Consider the following 23,367-nt stretch of genomic DNA (forward strand, 5'->3'; position numbering starts at 1 on the left):
TAAGAAAAAGTGCATCAGGGGATTCATCTGTGAGGAGATCGAAAATCTCACGTTTGTGTTTGGGCAGGGAACGGCAGTTCAAGCTGAGGAAGGTGTAGCTTGAAGGGGAGTGAGTTCCTATTCGGGAGGCTAGACTACTGCATCGTTGTGGAGTATCCAGATGGAAGGAGCAATGAGGGCAGCATTGTGGAAACTGATCTAGCATATTAAGAGTAGCTGTCGGATGATCCCTTGTAGGTCTAAGAGCGAGGATTTGATCGGCGTCATAGCATAATCGTGGACGCATGATTTGACCAAGGGGTATCACCCCTGGGCCCGTAAGGGCGGGGACGGGCGCAGACGGGCTTGCCTTAGGCGCGTCTTTAACGCGCTGATAGCTCGCCCGCTGTGTCCGTCCGCTGCGCGTACGGGGAAAGCACATTATTAATTGGATGGAGGTGGGAGGGGCGTAGCCTGTTGGAGGGGGGCGTGACCAGTGCCCTCTGGGAAATGGCGGCAAAGAAGTTTGTGGCCCGCTGCAGCTATGCAATCAGCTGCGCGGGACTGCCCAGAGCGTCAATAATTAAAGTGTAAGTGCCCAGGAGGGGGAAGTAAGTAGATAAAATACAATCAATCGATTTAAAAGTAAAATACAATTTGTGCTCTCTCCTGGCTTCCGCCTCAGGAGTTCAATCTGCCTCTGCCTCGCGCTCGCATTCAGCGTGTTTAAATGGTTTTGGCGGGGGGGGCGTGGCCTGTTGGAGGGGGGCGTGACCAGTGGCCTCTGGGGAATGGTGGCAAAGAAGTTTGTGGCCCACTGCAGCTATGCAATCAGCTGCGCGGGACTGCCCAGAGCGTCAATAATTAAAGTGCAACTGCCCAGGAGGGGGAAGTAAGTAGATAAAATACAATCAATCAACAGATTTAAAAGTAAAATACAATTTGTACTCTCTCCCGGCTTCCGCCTCAGGAGTTCAATCTACCTCCATGAGTACATCCGTACATGGGTACTGAGTAGATAATTAGAGTACTGCAAGGAGAGTGTGTGGTGAATTTACAAGTGCTTGGGTATTGGAGGAGTGTTTGGATTAGTACATGGTAGTGACTGGGTGACTGGAGGAGTGCACAGGGAGTGACAGAGTGATTGCGGGACTCCATGGGTACTACCTGGGGAAATGAAGGGGCAAGTAAGAAGTGTGTAAGTGGGTACAGGACTGTATGGGTAGGGCATATGGGATTGTAACAGTGATAAGTTAGTGCCTGGATCATTGCATGAGTAAGCATTTTAAGTTGGGGGATTAAGTACCGTTGAATCCTGGGGGTCCCTGGGGGTTAACTAGCCAACCAGGTACCTCCAGGAAGTGCCACATGCCTGCGTTGCAGAGAGGTGGTCCGATGCCATGCTCCTTTTTACACTTCTGCCTTCCACTGTGCCCTCCCGCATACTATTATTATTATAGACCCAGGGAAGTAGAAGTCCCCCGCAATTTTTAAATTAGCAATTGGGCAAAAATACCCTGGGACTTGGCCCACCCATTGGCCTCATTTAAATAAAGCGCAGGAGCTCGCACATCATTTTTTTAAAATACTTTTGGCGGGATTCGCAACGCCAGCGCAAATTCTGGCGAAATTATAAAAACACAATGCTTTTCTTGGCCCTGGGGGTCCATGTGGGACCCCCTGAGCAGGCCTAGAGGTTCTGGGTATTTCTACCCTGCCCACTTTTCTTATTTTTCACCTTTGTTTCCCTGTTTTTTTATGACTCAGTTCTACCGAGTCACAAGATGGCTGGCAATACTTTGTGGTTTGGAGTGTTATCAGCCAATCACAGTGAAGCTCATTCTCGGAAGGTGTTGCAACTCCACTGCATCCCTAGATATCGAAACTTTCGTTTTTGGATTTCTCAGCAATTACTGAATGGATTGCACCATTTACAAAAAAGGACGCTTTTAAACCAAGCACTAACTTTTTGCCAAATTTGGTGTAATTCCGTTCAGAATTTCAGGCTGTATCCTTGGCTAAAGTTTCATATAGGAAATGGATTTTCCGACCTCTATTTTTAAAAATTTTCAGGAACTACTGAAAGGATTTACACCATTTAAAAAAAAGTTTGCTTTCTGATCCAAGCGCTACCTTTTTGGCAAATTTGGTGTAATACTGTTCAGCAGTTCTGTTGCGTGCTTATCTAGGATCCTGATCGATACTGTGACCTTATGCCCCTATTCGGCTATAAATCCATTTATTCCCTATATTGGCATAACCGTTCAAGTGCGATATTCAGAAAGTCATCTCTGGCCTCACACGAACAGAGCCACATTCCAGAATAGTTTTCTCTGCCACTTCCTTTGCAACCAATTAGTGCAATGACAGAGCAGAAGTCACTATCTGAGATTCCTAGATTAACACTCCGAGTTCTTCAACAATATAAAAACTCAGCAAACCTGGAAATCCCCGCTTGCTGTGTTTTGATTAGTAATGGAACTCTAATGAGCAACTGATAGCTATCACTTCCTAGTGACATCTTTAATTGAAGTCTTATGTCCAGCAAACTTACGTCAAACCAGGCACCCGTCAGGTATAAATATTACCAACGTTGCCTTAAGCAAGGGTCCTGTTGCTAGCCGTTGTTAGCCCTGTTGTTGCAGCCTGTTGCCCATCGCTTGATGAAGCTGCTGTATGCAAACTGCTGATACCATTATCGCTGCTAAAGCGCGAACGATGGTGTGGTGAAACTAGGAGCTGAACAGCCGTCCCTCTGCGAAGAGCCCAGCAGATGCCAGCTGCCCGCGGACGCTGTCCCCCCTCCTCCTCCTCGACGCGCTGAAGAGAGACGCTGTCTTTCTCCTGCAGAGAAATCCAGCTCCAGCGTTTCTGGTCTACCCTCGCGGGTGACTGGGATACCGAGTTCCCCCTGACGGAGATACCAGACCTCCATCATTCTATTCAGAGGTATGGTGTTGACTAAACCCTTAGTGAGAATTCTTGAAGCAAACTTTGGCAAAACCAACTTAACTTAGAGCTACTTACTTACTCCCCTCCCAAGTATTAGGCTTAGGTCAGGTACACTGGGGTAGGCGTAGTTAGAAGCACCAGTTGAGTATTTTAGCCTACTGTATATATGAATGTATATATGTTTTATTACTTTTAAACCATTGTATGGCTAAGAAACCATATCAAAGCTTTTACAGTATTATTTCGCAATACTTATCTTACTGTACGTACTTTTTATCATAACAAGTCTTGCAATTGTGGCAATACATTTCTCTTGTACGAGGAGAAAGACTGTTCAATAAATGTTAACCCTTTATTGACAAACGCCCGTCTCTCTGTTCTCTACATATTGTGAAAGTAAACTGCACCAACCTGACTGAGTAAAATAACTGTCCATTGTTTCACACGACCCTAGAGATTGACTCTTGATCTGAGGAGCAAATTTGTCATGTTGCACGGTTGTTGGAAAACTGAATCCCTTCTTGTCTGTGCCAGGGAAGCTGATCACTTCCTATTCAGTCAAGAAAGTTTCCAGTGACCTCTGAGCTAGTTGGTAACAAACCCAATTAAGTTTAGCATAGTCAGTAGAGGCCTGGAAGATCCGCACTTCTACGTCGATACTACTGTTTATGGTATTCCAATGCGCAGGGCCTAGTGGGAAACTAGGAACTACACTACATGGCGCCCAAACGTTTGGTAAGGCGATAAACTAACGCAAGACGTTAGAGTAACTCAGTTGTGCATTTTTCACACAGACCCCTTTCTCCCGTAAATACTCCAATAGACGTCTGGAGTGGGTGAAAGGTTAAAATCCGCCCGAACTCAGTAGGAAGAGATTCCTATGTAAAGCTCTGGTTTATTCAACGTTGAAGGATACAGTGTTCCAAAATAATGTGCACCTAATCTTTGTCTCCTTGGAGACCTACTCTGCAAACCTTGCATTTATACAATGCCAGGAGAAAACAGAACCACTGGGGCCGCAGCAGATGCGACTCAGCAGGGTCCCGAACACACTGACCCGGATGCAATTATCATCCCGGTACATTTAAGAAAATCTATAACTTTAAACTTATAGAAAACGGACTGACACCTCAAGGTGGTACAGTAATTTTCGTGATAGAGGCACACGAATATCGGCAGACAGAGGTATTCTATTCATGGATAAACTTTCCAGCGGCAAACGCTACAACAAAAGAGTTTCACTATTACAAAATAGAGGAACCTCCGGAAGAGTACGCTCCTTTCGAGGAGACTGAAATCCCACTAAAATTCCAAGAGCACCTGCTCTGGTTTAATGGCGCCCTAAAACAGAATGATCATATTACCAGGCTCGGTCCACTAGGTAGACCAGGAGCAATGTGGCCGGTTCTAGCCGGCTACACACCACATCCTGACATTTCAAAAATGTCTAGAGAAGAGCTGTTAGTACAGCTAAAAACACTTATAAAAATACTTAGGCAATTAGTCCAATATGTAATGCGGACTGCAACAGTCCAACCAGCTGTTAATGTACCACAGCTGACCCCTCATCAGGGGAACACTAATAAAATTACACCACAGAACATACAGTCATGTCTTGGTAAAACACCCGTAAAACGGGAACAAATTCCTTTCTGGTTAGCACAGAAAATCACTCAAATAGAGGCAGTATTTCCTGATACTACCCCTATAGAGAAACACAGAATCTTGACAATCTGCCTTCCTATGGGAATCGCACCACACGTGGAGGACTGTGACACTTGGGGTACAGTCTTTGCTTCCATTTACACAAAAACACACGGTGTTCTGTCTATGGCGGTAATACCAGAAGTGCTAAAACAGATTCAAAATGAATATGGTCCAGAGCCCGCTTTAAATCTAGGTATGAAATTACTGAAAGACTTCAAGCAGGTCTCGGCTATATTATTAGCCGATATAAAGGGAGAAGCAGCATCTGTCGCGATTCGCCAGAAGTTGAAGGAAACAGATATAACAGAGCAGCCAGTTGAGCTTGCCAGAATCATAGAGAAATCCTATGAAGAATTAGGTAGAGACAGCTTGGTTGGGAAACCAGTAAAGCCCCAACTGCTCGAAAATCCTGAAAAATTATTTATTAAAATAATTTAAACACTCCTAAAAAGAGCTGGGATGGAAATAAACAATCCACTCCCAAGGAAAAAGTTTTCCAGTCCAGAGGAAGGTCTCCTCGACGGAGGGAAAGAACTCCGACTCGAGAACACAAGTCTCCCCAGAGGGAGCCCTCTGAGAAAAGATATAACCTTAGAAATAGGGATAATCTGAAAAAACCTGATAGATATCAAAGTATTGATACACGTCCCTCACGATCTTTTTCGCAGAAATCGGAAAGAAGAGGACGGTCAGACCCAGGAGAGCACACCAAGTCCAAAGACAAGGAACCTGCTCAGAGTAAAAAATCTCAATTTCCCAAAAAGAAGGTAGCCAGTATTAGAGTAATCAACCATGCCGAGAATACGGAGGACACAGTTGAAAAACGGGGAGTGGGCATTGACAATGTTGGACAGTGCAGCAGAAATCAGTATAGCGCGCAAGATCTTGATGAGTCATCTGGAGACAGTGGACACGAATGAATACATTCAGGTTGAAACTGCTGACACCAGACTTAGCGAGCCCCATAAAATATACGAAATAACATTGCGTATAGAGGGTGATAAGACTAGGAAAATAAAGGGTCTATTTTGGGATAAACTCTCAAAAGACTATGATATTCTGTTAGCTGAAAAAGATTGGCCCCCAGAGTTTGTCAGGGAGTGCCCTCGTGGCGAAGAAGTGATTATGCCTGCCTTCTCGAATCACATTCCGATTCACAAAAAATATACATATGCAAGGAAATGGGCAGTAGCCCAGGCACCGGCATTATATAAAAATCATGTAGGATGGGATGAGGACTCTCCTCCTCACAAAATCCAGTTAAAAAGTGAACCAACTGCCCAACGGCAGTATCCCATTAAGCAAGAAGCTAAAAAACAAGTCAGGGAGATCTTAGATCAACTTGAATACCAGGGGGTGATTGAAACATGCACCTCTCAAATGAACAATCCTTTGTTTCCTGTCTCCAAGCCAGACAATTCATATCGTCTAGTTTTGGACTACAGACACCTTAATGCATGTTGTAAAACATTTGCAGTACAAAACTCGCATAGTGCAGCCCTAATGAATAACATAGTTGGGAAAAAATACAAAATGACATTAGACATATCTAATGGTTTCTTTTGTCAAAACATTGCACCAAAAAGCAGATATTTGACCGCTTTCTCAGCATTTGGGTCGCAGAAAAAATTCTGTCGACTCCCACAGGGGTTCAAGAACAGCCCAGGACTATTCTCAGCTAGGGTAACAGAGTTACTACAAATATATGATGATGAGGCATTATCTTACGTAGATGATATCTATCTCACAGACGACGACTTGGATACTCACTTGAAAAGAGTGAACACCATTATACTTGGGTTCGCAGCAGAGGGTTACAAATTCAACTTTAAAAAGTCTCGAAATGCCCATCTGACAGTACTATTCTTAGGGTACGAATTATCAAGTGAAGGGAAAAGCCTAGCGGACAACTTCTTAGAGAAGTGCGCTATACTCCAAGCTCCAAAAACGCTGCAGAATTTAAAATCCATTCTAAGTTTTCTGAATTTCGGAAGAACTTACATTCTAAATTACGCAGAGAGGTTTAAACCTCTCTACGAACTAATTAAACCTGATTTTAAACAAATCAATTGGACTCAAAAACACACGGAAATTTTGAGATCACTGCAAACAGACATGTTAGCTAAAACAAAATTAGATACACGTGAGAACACACGCAATCTTGTAATCCGAGTCATCCCAGGAAGATGCGGATTCACGTACCTAACCTCTAATGAGGGAGAATAGGTACCTATTTCAATTAAATCTCACTTGTACACACAAGCAGAAAAAGCCTTCAGTCTCACAGAAAGAACTGTGAAAGCTGTGCAAACCGCATTAGCAAATGAACGAGAACTAGCACACGGCAAACAGATTAATATCCTCACAGCGGAATCCACCTTCGAGGCGCTATTCAGCCCAGTAAACCTGCCTACAGTGTCACTGGATCCGAAATGGATACAGTGTGTAGATTCTCTAGGAGCGGAAGATGTGAAATACTATTTCGCCCCACAATTTGAAGAACTGAATGATTTAGAGTATGAAGAAGAATATCCTCTGCCAATCGAACTTCTGCCTCTCCCACAGTACGCCTGTATAATCTATACAGATAGATTTGTACAGCATTTCAACGTAGAGAGCAAATCCTAAGATGCAGCCTGTGCGATTGTTAAAGGTCGTTGGCTGTGCGGTAAATTCAGACCAAAAGTAACAAAAACTGAATCATTGAGAAACTGTTCGGCTCGAAGAGCTGAAATCAGATGTTTAAAGATGGCGCTCGAAAATGCAGAACGTGAATTCCCGACACTTATCGTGTGCGATTCTCATTTTTGCGTCAACTCTTACAACAATAAATTGCAGAGGTGGATTGAAAACGATTACAAAGATGACGCAGGTGCCACAATAAAGCATAAATTGCTCTGGAAACAGGTAGCTCTTTTACACAAAGAACTACAAAAGACTCACGTGATACACCCACAGAGTCTTCAACGTGATGGCGTTCACGTTGCAGGGAATTCATTGGCTAATACAGCCACAGCGGAAGCAACTAACCCGGCTTCCGTAGCCACAAAAAAAGCGTACAGAAAAATACATAGACGGGGAAACCATGCTGGCAGTAAAAACGACCGTAAAAGGCGACTGTGCAGCACTACCCGTGAACTATCCACTCAATTATGCATACGTAATCGATGCAAACTCCGTTCCTTTTGCTCGAATTCCTGGAGTGGGGGATAGGGTAATTCCAAACACGAACAGGAGAATATTTTTAATAGCAGACGCACACATGGGTGAAGGTCCAAGGCACATTCAGATGAGGGAATCTCTGACTGAATTGCAATCAGTATACTGGTGGCCGGGGATGAGCGTGCAACATCAGATATATGTAAAGAACTGTCCAGACTGTGACAGGGATCGCAGTAATGAACCGGTCCTGCCTGTTGCACAGTTACCATTTATAGAAAGGGTAATGCTGTCTACACCCCATCCTGCGTCCTATTAATCGTTAAGGCTAAACACACTTAAAAAAATGTGGCCTCCAGCGCTCGGCTGACGCTAGAACTGTTATAAGAGAGATCTGCGAGTCTATATTGGCACATACGCAATTACCACGTTTCATTCTGACCAGGGTCCTGCTTTTAGCTCTCGAGCTTATAGGGAGGCCATGGCCAGCATGGGAATTGGGTTGTGGTATTCTTGTCCGTCGCACCCCGAAGGGAATAGTGTGGTTGAAAGAAAAAACCGGGACATAAAGCGATCTATAACAGCGAAGGTATTAGGTTCAGGCGCTGGGTGGGTCAAACATCTAATAAGTGTCCAGACCAGTCTTAATAACTTGCCAAGAAATTCTCTAAAAGGTTTCAGCCCATACGAACTATTGTTCGGAATTAGAATGAACATTCAGGACCTCGATAGTCAGATGTCAGTGGTACAAGAAAAAACAACAGACTTTGACATCAAAGATCGTTTGGCTGTTTTACAGGAACTGAATGAAACAAGAAAATCCTTAAGCAACATAAAGTTAAAGCAACAGCCATCTACCACTGACGAGGCACCACAAGCAACAGCCCCAGCAAGGCCTGTCTGGATTCCAAAGATTGGGGATCTAGTCAGAGAAACAATCGCGGTGAAGAAGGAATTTGGGCCTTCTTACAGAAAAGCAGTACCTGTCTTGGCAGTCACCGGAACAAGATCAGTTGTACTACCGACCCTTGCTGGTAAAAAGGAGAACAGAGTCGTGTCCATCGACCTGGTAAAACCACAAGCATGTGGCCTATAATCAACAGTAGGCCCAGTGGACTCCCAAGAAACAACAGAATACCCAAACTTGCAACAATCCAAGAGGTTCAAACTGAAAGACTAATCACATTCGATCAGCCTGCAGTACACAGAGAAGGACTATGCAATAATGCCATGGAACTTGTGCCTCTTGAGACACAGATTGAAACAGTTCGTCAAGAAACACCAGTCTACAATAATGTGGCATCAGAAAATGCTACCGAAAGACAGATGGAAAGAACAATTCCAACAATTGACAGAACTGCCTCTGGTTATTTCATCAACTTCGACAACTTCTCTGAAGATCAAAGCAACCCCGAAGTGATGCCAGAAACAAAAAAGTATTCTAAAGAAAATACAACAGGACTCCTTCAACAAATCAAAGAATTATATCTGGATTCACCGTTGATTGAGCATTGGATTATTTCAGGGGTATTCATACTCCTACTATGCCTAATTTTAGTTTTAATTTTAGGAAAGTTTATTACAATTGAATGGACACAGCAAGTCAGAACATCAACCTAGTCCTGAAACCACACAGATCATCCCACGTGAAGAAAAGAGAACTGTCAACAGTAAATGTCACAGCAATTCCAATACCTGGTGGGGTAGTATGGGAGAAAACTGACTATGAGATCTATGGTCCGGTCGAAATCCTGAAGTATCCTCATCAACTGAAGGTTTCCTTAAGTGACTTTGTAAAACCTAGTACATTCTCTGATGATTGGGACTTTAACAGTATTAATGACATGATGTCTGATTTAGTAATGTCAGCTAGATTCACAGAACATGATTATTTACAAGGTTCGTCTAGTTATGAGCAATTATTCTGCTACACACATTATGGCGATCATTACTTGCATAAATCTGCACAGCCCAGAAATGTTTTATGTATAATCAATGGGAACATTGTGCTACACCACCTAAAAGCAGTTCTAAAGCATTTTTTGAGAAATTCAAATACTTCTCAGGGTTTAACACCAGTGAGGCAGAAACGTTTTATTACAAACTGTTAGATAAAACAGGAATGAAAACAATGCTGACAAATACTAAATTGATATATTCAGAAGAATTTTATGAAAAAATGATGACATTTGGTTTTGATTATTGGAAAAATAACATTGAAACAAAAACAATTTGGGGTACAAAAGATTGGCAGGTACAAGGCCTTGAAGCACTATTCAGAACCTGCATGATACCAGAACAAATGATGTTTTTAAATGACACAATACACCAAACATCCTGTCTTGGCCTTGCTAAGATCAAAGACCTTAAAACACAGTCTATTCCAAAGCCGATACCTGAAAATACAACTACAGATATTGAGTTAGACGTATCACAAATTTTACATTTTAACAGAACACATCCTGATTGGAAAACGTGGTTAATCTGGCCTACTGACACAAACAGCTGTCAAGATAGATTCCTGAATAAAACACAGGGGTTAAAAATGACCAGACTAGACCCGAGATACTCCCAGAGACAACATCCAGGGATAGTAACAACATACAGTGTAGGGAAACTCTGCCTTGAATGGCTAACATCATCCACACTGGCTGAAATTAAGCAACACTTGTCTTTACTAAAAGATGGTGCTGATTTGCGCGATTTCATTCTTGGACCACGAAAACAGCGTCAAAAGCGTTTCATAGCGACCAGTATCTATGCTGCTTACAACGAGGCTTGGAAAGTCACACAAATTGAAACAGCAGAAAAAATACGAGAAATTGATCGTATTAATTTGGAAAAATCACTTTCTGTAGTGGACAATGGGTTAATGACTCTGTCTTCCAGAATATATTTGTTGGACAATATTGTATCCTCTGCTTTTGATGTGATAGACAGAGACTTGCTAATGTTACAGCATGGCCAGTCACAATTACGTTCTATTATACAATTGGGCTGGACGCTGCAAAATCTTCGTTCAGGCTATGTGCCTTGGCGTTTAATCAACACAACGTCATTATTTTCCATTTTTAACCTTACTGATAAACAAATCAGTTTGGCACAGAAAGGAGCAGACTATACAGTCCTGAGCATCGAAAAACTTGAGAGATTACCATTGACAATGTCAGAGAGTCCTGTCATTGAATGGATAATACACAGAATTATCACTATTCCGATAACAACTTTCCGATTTAAAAAGTGCCTTGAATACATACCTACTGGCCAGTATGAACGATTGGGTAAAATCTGAATGGAAATTACCATACACACATTCATGCTATAGTGACAGTGACAAAAATGTATTTCTTAGTGGTGAAAATTGTAAACATTCACTAAGCGGTATACTTTTGTGCCAGGGTATTAATTTACACGGCGCCTGTGAAGGTAATTCTAACAACCTTTCATGCCACCAGCTTGTCACACCTGCAACTCAGATAGAGCCCTTCTTTATGCAACTTGCAAACGGGAGTTACATTCTTAGAACGGATCACAGATGTTGTGGCCTTGTTCCAGGGAAAAGTTATCTAGTAAGAGTAACATCCATGGTCAAATGCTGTATGCAGGCATTGTTCCCGAGTGGGCCTGCAGACACAGTGACTCCCATCTGGCCTCGTCTGAATCTCTATTCTATTCAAATTGATACTTTAAGCAAAATGAAGTCTGTGCTTTTGCAGACAACAGTGCCCATAACGTCATCAAAAGAGACGTATGATCTTCTAGTTGCAAGGACAGCTACTGAAGTTCATGAACTTTTATCAACAAATTGCCCCGTGCATTTCGTAGAAATGCTTAGCCAACTCCTTAACATGTCTAGTGCCACAGGCATCCCATGCATATTTAAGACGATTTTTACGGGACTGCTAACACCTTTTCCAGCAATTTTGGGAATCGTTCCTAATTTTGTCCACTCTGTTTTTGGCGGCATACCCTTATTTTTGGGACTTGTAGCAGGGATTTTATTTTTGACCGTCCTGCTTCATTATGGCAAGCCAAAGCTCAGACATAGCTCCCATGGGAATGGAGAGACAATCCTAGCAATGCGCTACCGGGACAGGATAACTAACGTCCTTGGATTGGCCAGGCTGAGAGATCTAAACATGACCTGGTTCCTTTTATTCAGACCTATATGGCAGAACTGTATCTTACCGGTACTACGATGTATGCTATGCGGAGATGAGTGCGTGTTGGACATCTGTCTTTCACTTCCATCAGCAGTACCAATGGACGTCGATACTTTGCTCAGTCCGATAACGGCTCACGCATTGTGTTGTCCCCAGCGGCTACCAATCCTGATGACGGCATTCATTGAGACTCCTGTGCTACGACTAGGTGGTAACAGTGGAGCGAGTGACAAAAGCAACATCACCCAGGTACGACCTTCTGTGAGCATTGCTGATCCCGACTATGATGACAGCAATCATTCTCACACCTGCCAAGTTACAGCACTATCGAATTTGGTTGAACTGTCACCTGATTTTGTAGACCAATTCTTTGAGAGCCTGTCTGATATGATGTTCTCACCCGAACAGAAACAATAACTTTATAGAAGCTTTCTGACACACAGCGTTCCCATGAACTCTGAATTCGGCCTTCAGTTTTGAACAACAAAAACTGCTAAAAGCGTTGGAACTCTATTTCCCTGTTCAAGCATTGATTCTTTTGAATTGGACATTTTTTAATATTGACCTTTTTTTGGCACAAACAATTCTTTGCTTAAGGTAAAAACTATTCTTAGAGAACAGAAGCTTCAACTTCTATTTCTAAACACATCTAGAGAAATAACAACCTTACACCAGCCTCTAGCACATTTATTGCAATGCATTTATATGTGATGATTTATCTTGCCCTTCTTCTGTTTCAGAGATATTTCATGTGTAATTCTTTTTGCATAATCGTTCATTGATTTCATATGCAATAATTTTTGAATGATTTCTATGCTTCAAAAACGTACAGTACCTATAATTTTCACGTATTACATTATACGCCTATTTCAAATGCATATCTGTATTTTGGGGTGGGCAATGTTACACATGCATCTTATTGCTCTAGTTTTAGTAATTTGATGGACATGAACCCGTGGAGTGGGTGTTGCGTGCTTATCTAGGATCCTGATCGATACTGTGACCTTATGCCCCTATTCGGCTATAAATCCATTTATTCCCTATATTGGCATAACCGTTCAAGTGCGATATTCAGAAAGTCATCTCTGGCCTTACACAAACAGAGCCACATTCCAGAATAGTTTTCTCTGCCACTTCCTTTGCAACCAATTAGTGCAATGAAAGTCACTATCTGAGATTAACACTCCGAGTTCTTCACCAAGATAAAAACTCAGCAAACCTGGAAATCCCCGCTTGCTGTGTTTTGATTAGTAATGGAACTCTAATGAGCAACTGATAGCTATCACTTCCTAGTGACATCTTTAATTGACGTCTTATGTCCAGCAAACTTACGTCAAACCAGGCACCTGTCAGGTATAAATATTACCAACGTTGCCTTAAGCAAGGGTCCTGTTGCTAGCCGTTGTTAGCCCTGTTGCTGCAGCCTGTTGCCCATCTCTTGATGAAGCTGCTGTATGCAAACTGCTGATACCATTATGGCTGCTAAAGCGCAAACGATGGTGTGTAGAAACTAGGAGCTGAACAGCCGTCCCTCTGCGAAGAGCCCAGCAGATGCCAGCTGCCCGCGGACGCTGTCCCCCCTCCTCCTCCTCGACGCGCTGAAGAGAGACGCTGTCTTTCTCCTGCAGAGAAATCCAGCTCCAGCGTTTCTGGTCTACCCTCGCGGGTGACTGGGATACCGAGTTCCCCCTGAAGGAGATACCAGACCTCCATCATTCTATTCAGAGGTATGGTGTTGACTAAACCCTTAGTGAGAATTCTTGAAGCAAACCTTGGCAAAACCAACTTAACTTAGAGCTACTTACTTACTCCCCTCCCAAGTATTAGGCTTAGGTCAGGTACACTGGGGTAGGCGTAGTTAGAAGCACCAGTTGAGTATTTTAGCCTAATGTATATATGAATGTATATATGTTTTATTACTTTTAAACCATTGTATGGCTAGGAAACCATATCAATGCTTTTACAGTATTATTTCACAATACTTATCTTACTGTACGTACTTTTTATCATAACAAGTCTTGCAATTGTGGCAATACATTTCTCTTGTACGAGGAGAAAGACTGTTCAATAAATGTTAACCCTTTATTGACAAACGCCCGTCTCTCTGTTCTCTACATATTGTGAAAGTAAACTGCACCAACCTGACTGAGTAAAATAACTGTCTATTGTTTCACACGACCCTAGAGATTGACTCTTGATCTGAGGAGCAAAGTTGTCATGTTGCACGGTTGTTGGAAAACTGAATCCCTTCTTGTCTGTGCCAGGGAAGCTGATCACTTCCTATTCAGTCAAGAAAGTTTCCAGTTTCCAGTGACCTCTGAGCTAGTTGGTAACAAACCCAATTAAGTTTAGCATAGTCAGTAGAGGCCTGGAAGATCCGCACTTCTACGTCGATACTACTGTTTATGTTATTCCAATGCGCAGGGCCTAGTGGGAGACTAGGAACTACACTACAGTTCGGGCTGTAGCCGTGTCTAAATTTTCCTATTGAAATTAACATGGAGAAAACACGTTTAGGGACCTCCCTTTTTTGTCAGCCCCCACTTGGCGAATGCCCCCAAAACTATCAAGATAGGACCTGACCGGAGCGGGCCACTAGAAAATTTTGCGAAGATTCATCAACCGGTGCCAAAGTTTTTGGGAAAAGAAAAAACGCTTTTCCTATGGAAACTAGGTCCTAACTATAACTACTTACTGGAAACTGCCAGTAGGTAAGATCTCTCTCTCTCTCTCTATGTATATATATATATATATATATATATATATATATTCAAACATTTTGCGAAAGGATTAGTTTCCGGGATCCGATTCCCATTGTCAGGTGGCGTGTTACACTCGGCCAATCCTGCCGCCGAGTTTGTCAATATCCAAGATTTCTGCTACGATAAGCAAAACACGCTCTCAGAGAAGGAACAGCTAATAGAAGTTTATTCACAAGGTAACGCTACGCGTTTCAGCACAAGGGTGCCTTGATCACACGTTAACCTTAGACCAATCAGGAACAATTTAAGTACAAGCAGAATGACCACCTTATTTAGTAAACACAAAAGAAGGACATATGCTACATGCAAATTGCGTCGGCCATTAGTAAGTAGTCTATTTACATTGTGTCTCTATTGAATCATAGAAGTATTAAACCAGAAACAATAACGTGCCTTAATTCGTTGCATGAGACTTGTATCAAATTAAAAGTTAATCAAAGTACGAGACCAACTGTGACAAAGCACTCAAGCCTGGTATTAACCTTATTATGAGTATACCGTATGCACTGAATACTTTTTTTACTTTTTGTGGACTTAAACAGAGGAAAGAATGTCGTTTCCAACTTATATACAGTAAAGATACTGTGGATCAAATTTAACATCCAGTGATACTGACATTTTTCGCATTTGACCCTAAAGCTGTGAGTAAACAAACAACGTATAAGAAAACATTGCGTGAACACCTTTTAAATAGATTAATTTACGGATGGTACCTAATCCGACATTAGCGCTAACTGCCACAAGCGTTATAGTACTAACAAGTGTATATATGCGCTATAATAAACTATACAAGTCATATAGGCATACATTTCATTTAAATTATGCATACAAAGGTAATTACATTCCCGCATTTAACCCAACATCAACTGGAAGTCCATGTAATAGCTTCAATGATACACATATCAATGATGTACATTTCACTCGGTCTAATGCCCGAAAAGGTCAAGATCAAGGGTTTCAAAAGAAACCAGGCCAAGTCTCTATTATGTCCCCATAATTTCAAGGGAGTCTAGAGAAAAAATTATTTGTGTCTCTCCTCAAAAAAGTGAGCATTGTAGGCTGTAACTTTAAATGTTCCTTCAAGGAAAACAGAGTGCATCTAGACCCAAAGGATCAAAAGATAATAACAAAAGTGATGGTGTGTTTCTTAGCTTATCATGGTGAGGTGATAGTCTTCTATTCAATTCAATCATGTGAGGGTCAGTGCAGTGCTCAGATTTTCTAAGGAGTAGTGTGCCCCAGACAAGCTCCTAGAAAACAAGGTAACAAAACAATGGTTAAAAATAGGTTAAAAAACACAGAACGGTTATATATTTTCATCAATCAAATTACACGAACAAATCAGATTGCCAATGTTACATATAAGGACACAATTACATTACGAGGGACCAATACAATGAATATTGCAGTTCAAGCATGGTAGAGTTAATCCATATGGAGATGGCTGGCAAGCTCCTCATCCAAGTTGTGCCCCCCAGGGAATTTAGTCTCCAGTTCTAATATCCATTTGGATTCTCTTTTCCTAAGGGCAAGTTCACGGTTTCCGCCCCGCTTGCCAATGTTGACCTGTTCAATTGCATAGTACCTTAACAGGTCGTTATTAGATTGGTGTGCGACTTGAAAGTGTCTCGCAATGGGGTATTTAGGGTCTTTGTTGTTAATGGCCCTCAAATGTTCTTGGACCCTGAGATGGCGGCTGAGATGAAAGGCGGCATGATGAAACAATCCCAGACTGCCTCCAACTTTAGTAGTATTTGGATGCAGGTTTGTCAGCTTTGTAGCTTACAACTACTTCGTGCTGGTTTCTGGGACTATGAGTTCCGCTTTATTCTCTCATTTTAGCAGGATCACGGCGGTAATTTAAATTCCAATGTGACATTTCAAGCACTCCAGTGTGCTCCGGTATACAAGGGCCGCCTAAACAAAGAATTCCTGTTTGGATGCCGGCACAGCAGTTTGCCTGAATTACGGAGAGGACACTGTATACCGGAGCATCAATGTATTCACTTTCCTCAATGTTGAAAAATGCAATTAAAATACTTTTTACCTTTAATTGGAGTTTCATGGTGCTCTACTCATGGACAACAGCATCAAGATTCACAAATAGGCTGATTATGCACAACTCTATTTGAAAGTCACATCTGCTTCAGACATCCAATGCCTCAAACACTGCTTGCACATTTCCCAAACCTGTATGTCCAATGACAGAATTCCTATTATTTGTCAAGAACAAAAATCAAGATATAGAACAAACTTTGCTCACTGACATGAACCTTGACTGTTTCACACTTTAACTCTCACTGAATGCCAAGTTACTAGAATTCACCCAGGATGCCACCCCTATTATTGAACACATTGCTAAAGAAAAAAACTAATCAACAGTATAATCAACAGTAGGCCCAGTGGACTCCCAAGAAACAACAGAATACCCAAACTTGCAACAATCCAAGAGGTTCAAACTGAAAGACTAATCACATTCGATCAGCCTGCAGTACACAGAGAAGGACTATGCAATAATGCCATGGAACTTGTGCCTCTTGAGACACAGATTGAAACAGTTCGTCAAGAAACACCAGTCTACAATAATGTGGCATCAGAAAATGCTACCGAAAGACAGATGGAAAGAACAATTCCAACAATTGACAGAACTGCCTCTGGTTATTTCATCAACTTCGACAACTTCTCTGAAGATCAAAGCAACCCCGAAGTGATGCCAGAAACAAAAAAGTATTCTAAAGAAAATACAACAGGACTCCAACAAATCAAAGAATTATATCTGGATTCACCGTTGATTGAGCATTGGATTATTTCAGGGGTATTCATACTCCTACTATGCCTAATTTTAGTTTTAATTTTAGGAAAGTTTATTACAATTGAATGGACACAGCAAGTCAGAACATCAACCTAGTCCTGAAACCACACAGATCATCCCACGTGAAGAAAAGAGAACTGTCAACAGTAAATGTCACAGCAATTCCAATACCTGGTGGGGTAGTATGGGAGAAAACTGACTATGAGATCTATGGTCCGGTCGAAATCCTGAAGTATCCTCATCAACTGAAGGTTTCCTTAAGTGACTTTGTAAAACCTAGTACATTCTCTGATGATTGGGACTTTAACAGTATTAATGACATGATGTCTGATTTAGTAATGTCAGCTAGATTCACAGAACATGATTATTTACAAGGTTCGTCTAGTTATGAGCAATTATTCTGCTACACACATTATGGCGATCATTACTTGCATAAATCTGCACAGCCCAGAAATGTTTTATGTATAATCAATGGGAACATTGTGCTACACCACCTAAAAGCAGTTCTAAAGCATTTTTTGAGAAATTCAAATACTTCTCAGGGTTTAACACCAGTGAGGCAGAAACGTTTTATTACAAACTGTTAGATAAAACAGGAATGAAAACAATGCTGACAAATACTAAATTGATATATTCAGAAGAATTTTATGAAAAAATGATGACATTTGGTTTTGATTATTGGAAAAATAACATTGAAACAAAAACAATTTGGGGTACAAAAGATTGGCAGGTACAAGGCCTTGAAGCACTATTCAGAACCTGCATGATACCAGAACAAATGATGTTTTTAAATGACACAATACACCAAACATCCTGTCTTGGCCTTGCTAAGATCAAAGACCTTAAAACACAGTCTATTCCAAAGCCGATACCTGAAAATACAACTACAGATATTGAGTTAGACGTATCACAAATTTTACATTTTAACAGAACACATCCTGATTGGAAAACGTGGTTAATCTGGCCTACTGACACAAACAGCTGTCAAGATAGATTCCTGAATAAAACACAGGGGTTAAAAATGACCAGACTAGACCCGAGATACTCCCAGAGACAACATCCAGGGATAGTAACAACATACAGTGTAGGGAAACTCTGCCTTGAATGGCTAACATCATCCACACTGGCTGAAATTAAGCAACACTTGTCTTTACTAAAAGATGGTGCTGATTTGCGCGATTTCATTCTTGGACCACGAAAACAGCGTCAAAAGCGTTTCATAGCGACCAGTATCTATGCTGCTTACAACGAGGCTTGGAAAGTCACACAAATTGAAACAGCAGAAAAAATACGAGAAATTGATCGTATTAATTTGGAAAAATCACTTTCTGTAGTGGACAATGGGTTAATGACTCTGTCTTCCAGAATATATTTGTTGGACAATATTGTATCCTCTGCTTTTGATGTGATAGACAGAGACTTGCTAATGTTACAGCATGGCCAGTCACAATTACGTTCTATTATACAATTGGGCTGGACGCTGCAAAATCTTCGTTCAGGCTATGTGCCTTGGCGTTTAATCAACACAACGTCATTATTTTCCATTTTTAACCTTACTGATAAACAAATCAGTTTGGCACAGAAAGGAGCAGACTATACAGTCCTGAGCATCGAAAAACTTGAGAGATTACCATTGACAATGTCAGAGAGTCCTGTCATTGAATGGATAATACACAGAATTATCACTATTCCGATAACAACTTTCCGATTTAAAAAGTGCCTTGAATACATACCTACTGGCCAGTATGAACGATTGGGTAAAATCTGAATGGAAATTACCATACACACATTCATGCTATAGTGACAGTGACAAAAATGTATTTCTTAGTGGTGAAAATTGTAAACATTCACTAAGCGGTATACTTTTGTGCCAGGGTATTAATTTACACGGCGCCTGTGAAGGTAATTCTAACAACCTTTCATGCCACCAGCTTGTCACACCTGCAACTCAGATAGAGCCCTTCTTTATGCAACTTGCAAACGGGAGTTACATTCTTAGAACGGATCACAGATGTTGTGGCCTTGTTCCAGGGAAAAGTTATCTAGTAAGAGTAACATCCATGGTCAAATGCTGTATGCAGGCATTGTTCCCGAGTGGGCCTGCAGACACAGTGACTCCCATCTGGCCTCGTCTGAATCTCTATTCTATTCGAATTGATACTTTAAGCAAAATGAAGTCTGTGCTTTTGCAGACAACAGTGCCCATAACGTCATCAAAAGAGACGTATGATCTTCTAGTTGCAAGGACAGCTACTGAAGTTCATGAACTTTTATCAACAAATTGCCCCGTGCATTTCGTAGAAATGCTTAGCCAACTCCTTAACATGTCTAGTGCCACAGGCATCCCATGCATATTTAAGACGATTTTTACGGGACTGCTAACACCTTTTCCAGCAATTTTGGGAATCGTTCCTAATTTTGTCCACTCTGTTTTTGGCGGCATACCCTTATTTTTGGGACTTGTAGCAGGGATTTTATTTTTGACCGTCCTGCTTCATTATGGCAAGCCAAAGCTCAGACATAGCTCCCATGGGAATGGAGAGACAATCCTAGCAATGCGCTACCGGGACAGGATAACTAACGTCCTTGGATTGGCCAGGCTGAGAGATCTAAACATGACCTGGTTCCTTTTATTCAGACCTATATGGCAGAACTGTATCTTACCGGTACTACGATGTATGCTATGCGGAGATGAGTGCGTGTTGGACATCTGTCTTTCACTTCCATCAGCAGTACCAATGGACGTCGATACTTTGCTCAGTCCGATAACGGCTCACGCATTGTGTTGTCCCCAGCGGCTACCAATCCTGATGACGGCATTCATTGAGACTCCTGTGCTACGACTAGGTGGTAACAGTGGAGCGAGTGACAAAAGCAACATCACCCAGGTACGACCTTCTGTGAGCATTGCTGATCCCGACTATGATGACAGCAATCATTCTCACACCTGCCAAGTTACAGCACTATCGAATTTGGTTGAACTGTCACCTGATTTTGTAGACCAATTCTTTGAGAGCCTGTCTGATATGATGTTCTCACCCGAACAGAAACAATAACTTTATAGAAGCTTTCTGACACACAGCGTTCCCATGAACTCTGAATTCGGCCTTCAGTTTTGAACAACAAAAACTGCTAAAAGCGTTGGAACTCTATTTCCCTGTTCAAGCATTGATTCTTTTGAATTGGACATTTTTTAATATTGACCTTTTTTTGGCACAAACAATTCTTTGCTTAAGGTAAAAACTATTCTTAGAGAACAGAAGCTTCAACTTCTATTTCTAAACACATCTAGAGAAATAACAACCTTACACCAGCCTCTAGCACATTTATTGCAATGCATTTATATGTGATGATTTATCTTGCCCTTCTTCTGTTTCAGAGATATTTCATGTGTAATTCTTTTTGCATAATCGTTCATTGATTTCATATGCAATAATTTTTGAATGATTTCTATGCTTCAAAAACGTACAGTACCTATAATTTTCACGTATTACATTATACGCCTATTTCAAATGCATATCTGTATTTTGGGGTGGGCAATGTTACACATGCATCTTATTGCTCTAGTTTTAGTAATTTGATGGACATGAACCCGTGGAGTGGGTGTTGCGTGCTTATCTAGGATCCTGATCGATACTGTGACCTTATGCCCCTATTCGGCTATAAATCCATTTATTCCCTATATTGGCATAACCGTTCAAGTGCGATATTCAGAAAGTCATCTCTGGCCTTACACAAACAGAGCCACATTCCAGAATAGTTTTCTCTGCCACTTCCTTTGCAACCAATTAGTGCAATGAAAGTCACTATCTGAGATTAACACTCCGAGTTCTTCACCAAGATAAAAACTCAGCAAACCTGGAAATCCCCGCTTGCTGTGTTTTGATTAGTAATGGAACTCTAATGAGCAACTGATAGCTATCACTTCCTAGTGACATCTTTAATTGACGTCTTATGTCCAGCAAACTTACGTCAAACCAGGCACCTGTCAGGTATAAATATTACCAACGTTGCCTTAAGCAAGGGTCCTGTTGCTAGCCGTTGTTAGCCCTGTTGCTGCAGCCTGTTGCCCATCTCTTGATGAAGCTGCTGTATGCAAACTGCTGATACCATTATGGCTGCTAAAGCGCAAACGATGGTGTGTAGAAACTAGGAGCTGAACAGCCGTCCCTCTGCGAAGAGCCCAGCAGATGCCAGCTGCCCGCGGACGCTGTCCCCCCTCCTCCTCCTCGACGCGCTGAAGAGAGACGCTGTCTTTCTCCTGCAGAGAAATCCAGCTCCAGCGTTTCTGGTCTACCCTCGCGGGTGACTGGGATACCGAGTTCCCCCTGAAGGAGATACCAGACCTCCATCATTCTATTCAGAGGTATGGTGTTGACTAAACCCTTAGTGAGAATTCTTGAAGCAAACCTTGGCAAAACCAACTTAACTTAGAGCTACTTACTTACTCCCCTCCCAAGTATTAGGCTTAGGTCAGGTACACTGGGGTAGGCGTAGTTAGAAGCACCAGTTGAGTATTTTAGCCTAATGTATATATGAATGTATATATGTTTTATTACTTTTAAACCATTGTATGGCTAGGAAACCATATCAATGCTTTTACAGTATTATTTCACAATACTTATCTTACTGTACGTACTTTTTATCATAACAAGTCTTGCAATTGTGGCAATACATTTCTCTTGTACGAGGAGAAAGACTGTTCAATAAATGTTAACCCTTTATTGACAAACGCCCGTCTCTCTGTTCTCTACATATTGTGAAAGTAAACTGCACCAACCTGACTGAGTAAAATAACTGTCTATTGTTTCACACGACCCTAGAGATTGACTCTTGATCTGAGGAGCAAAGTTGTCATGTTGCACGGTTGTTGGAAAACTGAATCCCTTCTTGTCTGTGCCAGGGAAGCTGATCACTTCCTATTCAGTCAAGAAAGTTTCCAGTTTCCAGTGACCTCTGAGCTAGTTGGTAACAAACCCAATTAAGTTTAGCATAGTCAGTAGAGGCCTGGAAGATCCGCACTTCTACGTCGATACTACTGTTTGTTATTCCAATGCGCAGGGCCTAGTGGGAGACTAGGAACTACACTACAGTTCGGGCTGTAGCCGTGTCTAAATTTTCCTATTGAAATTAACATGGAGAAAACACGTTTAGGGACCTCCCTTTTTTGTCAGCCCCCACTTGGCGAATGCCCCCAAAACTATCAAGATAGGACCTGACCGGAGCGGGCCACTAGAAAATTTTGCGAAGATTCATCAACCGGTGCCAAAGTTTTTGGGAAAAGAAAAAACGCTTTTCCTATGGAAACTAGGTCCTAACTATAACTACTTACTGGAAACTGCCAGTAGGTAAGATCTCTCTCTCTCTCTCTATGTATATATATATATATATATATATATATATATATTCAAACATTTTGCGAAAGGATTAGTTTCCGGGATCCGATTCCCATTGTCAGGTGGCGTGTTACACTCGGCCAATCCTGCCGCCGAGTTTGTCAATATCCAAGATTTCTGCTACGATAAGCAAAACACGCTCTCAGAGAAGGAACAGCTAATAGAAGTTTATTCACAAGGTAACGCTACGCGTTTCAGCACAAGGGTGCCTTGATCACACGTTAACCTTAGACCAATCAGGAACAATTTAAGTACAAGCAGAATGACCACCTTATTTAGTAAACACAAAAGAAGGACATATGCTACATGCAAATTGCGTCGGCCATTAGTAAGTAGTCTATTTACATTGTGTCTCTATTGAATCATAGAAGTATTAAACCAGAAACAATAACGTGCCTTAATTCGTTGCATGAGACTTGTATCAAATTAAAAGTTAA

The sequence above is a fragment of the Lissotriton vulgaris genome, chromosome 2_1, assembly GCF_964263255.1.
Source record: "Lissotriton vulgaris chromosome 2_1, aLisVul1.2, whole genome shotgun sequence".
Taxonomy (NCBI): Eukaryota; Metazoa; Chordata; class Amphibia; order Caudata; family Salamandridae; genus Lissotriton; species Lissotriton vulgaris.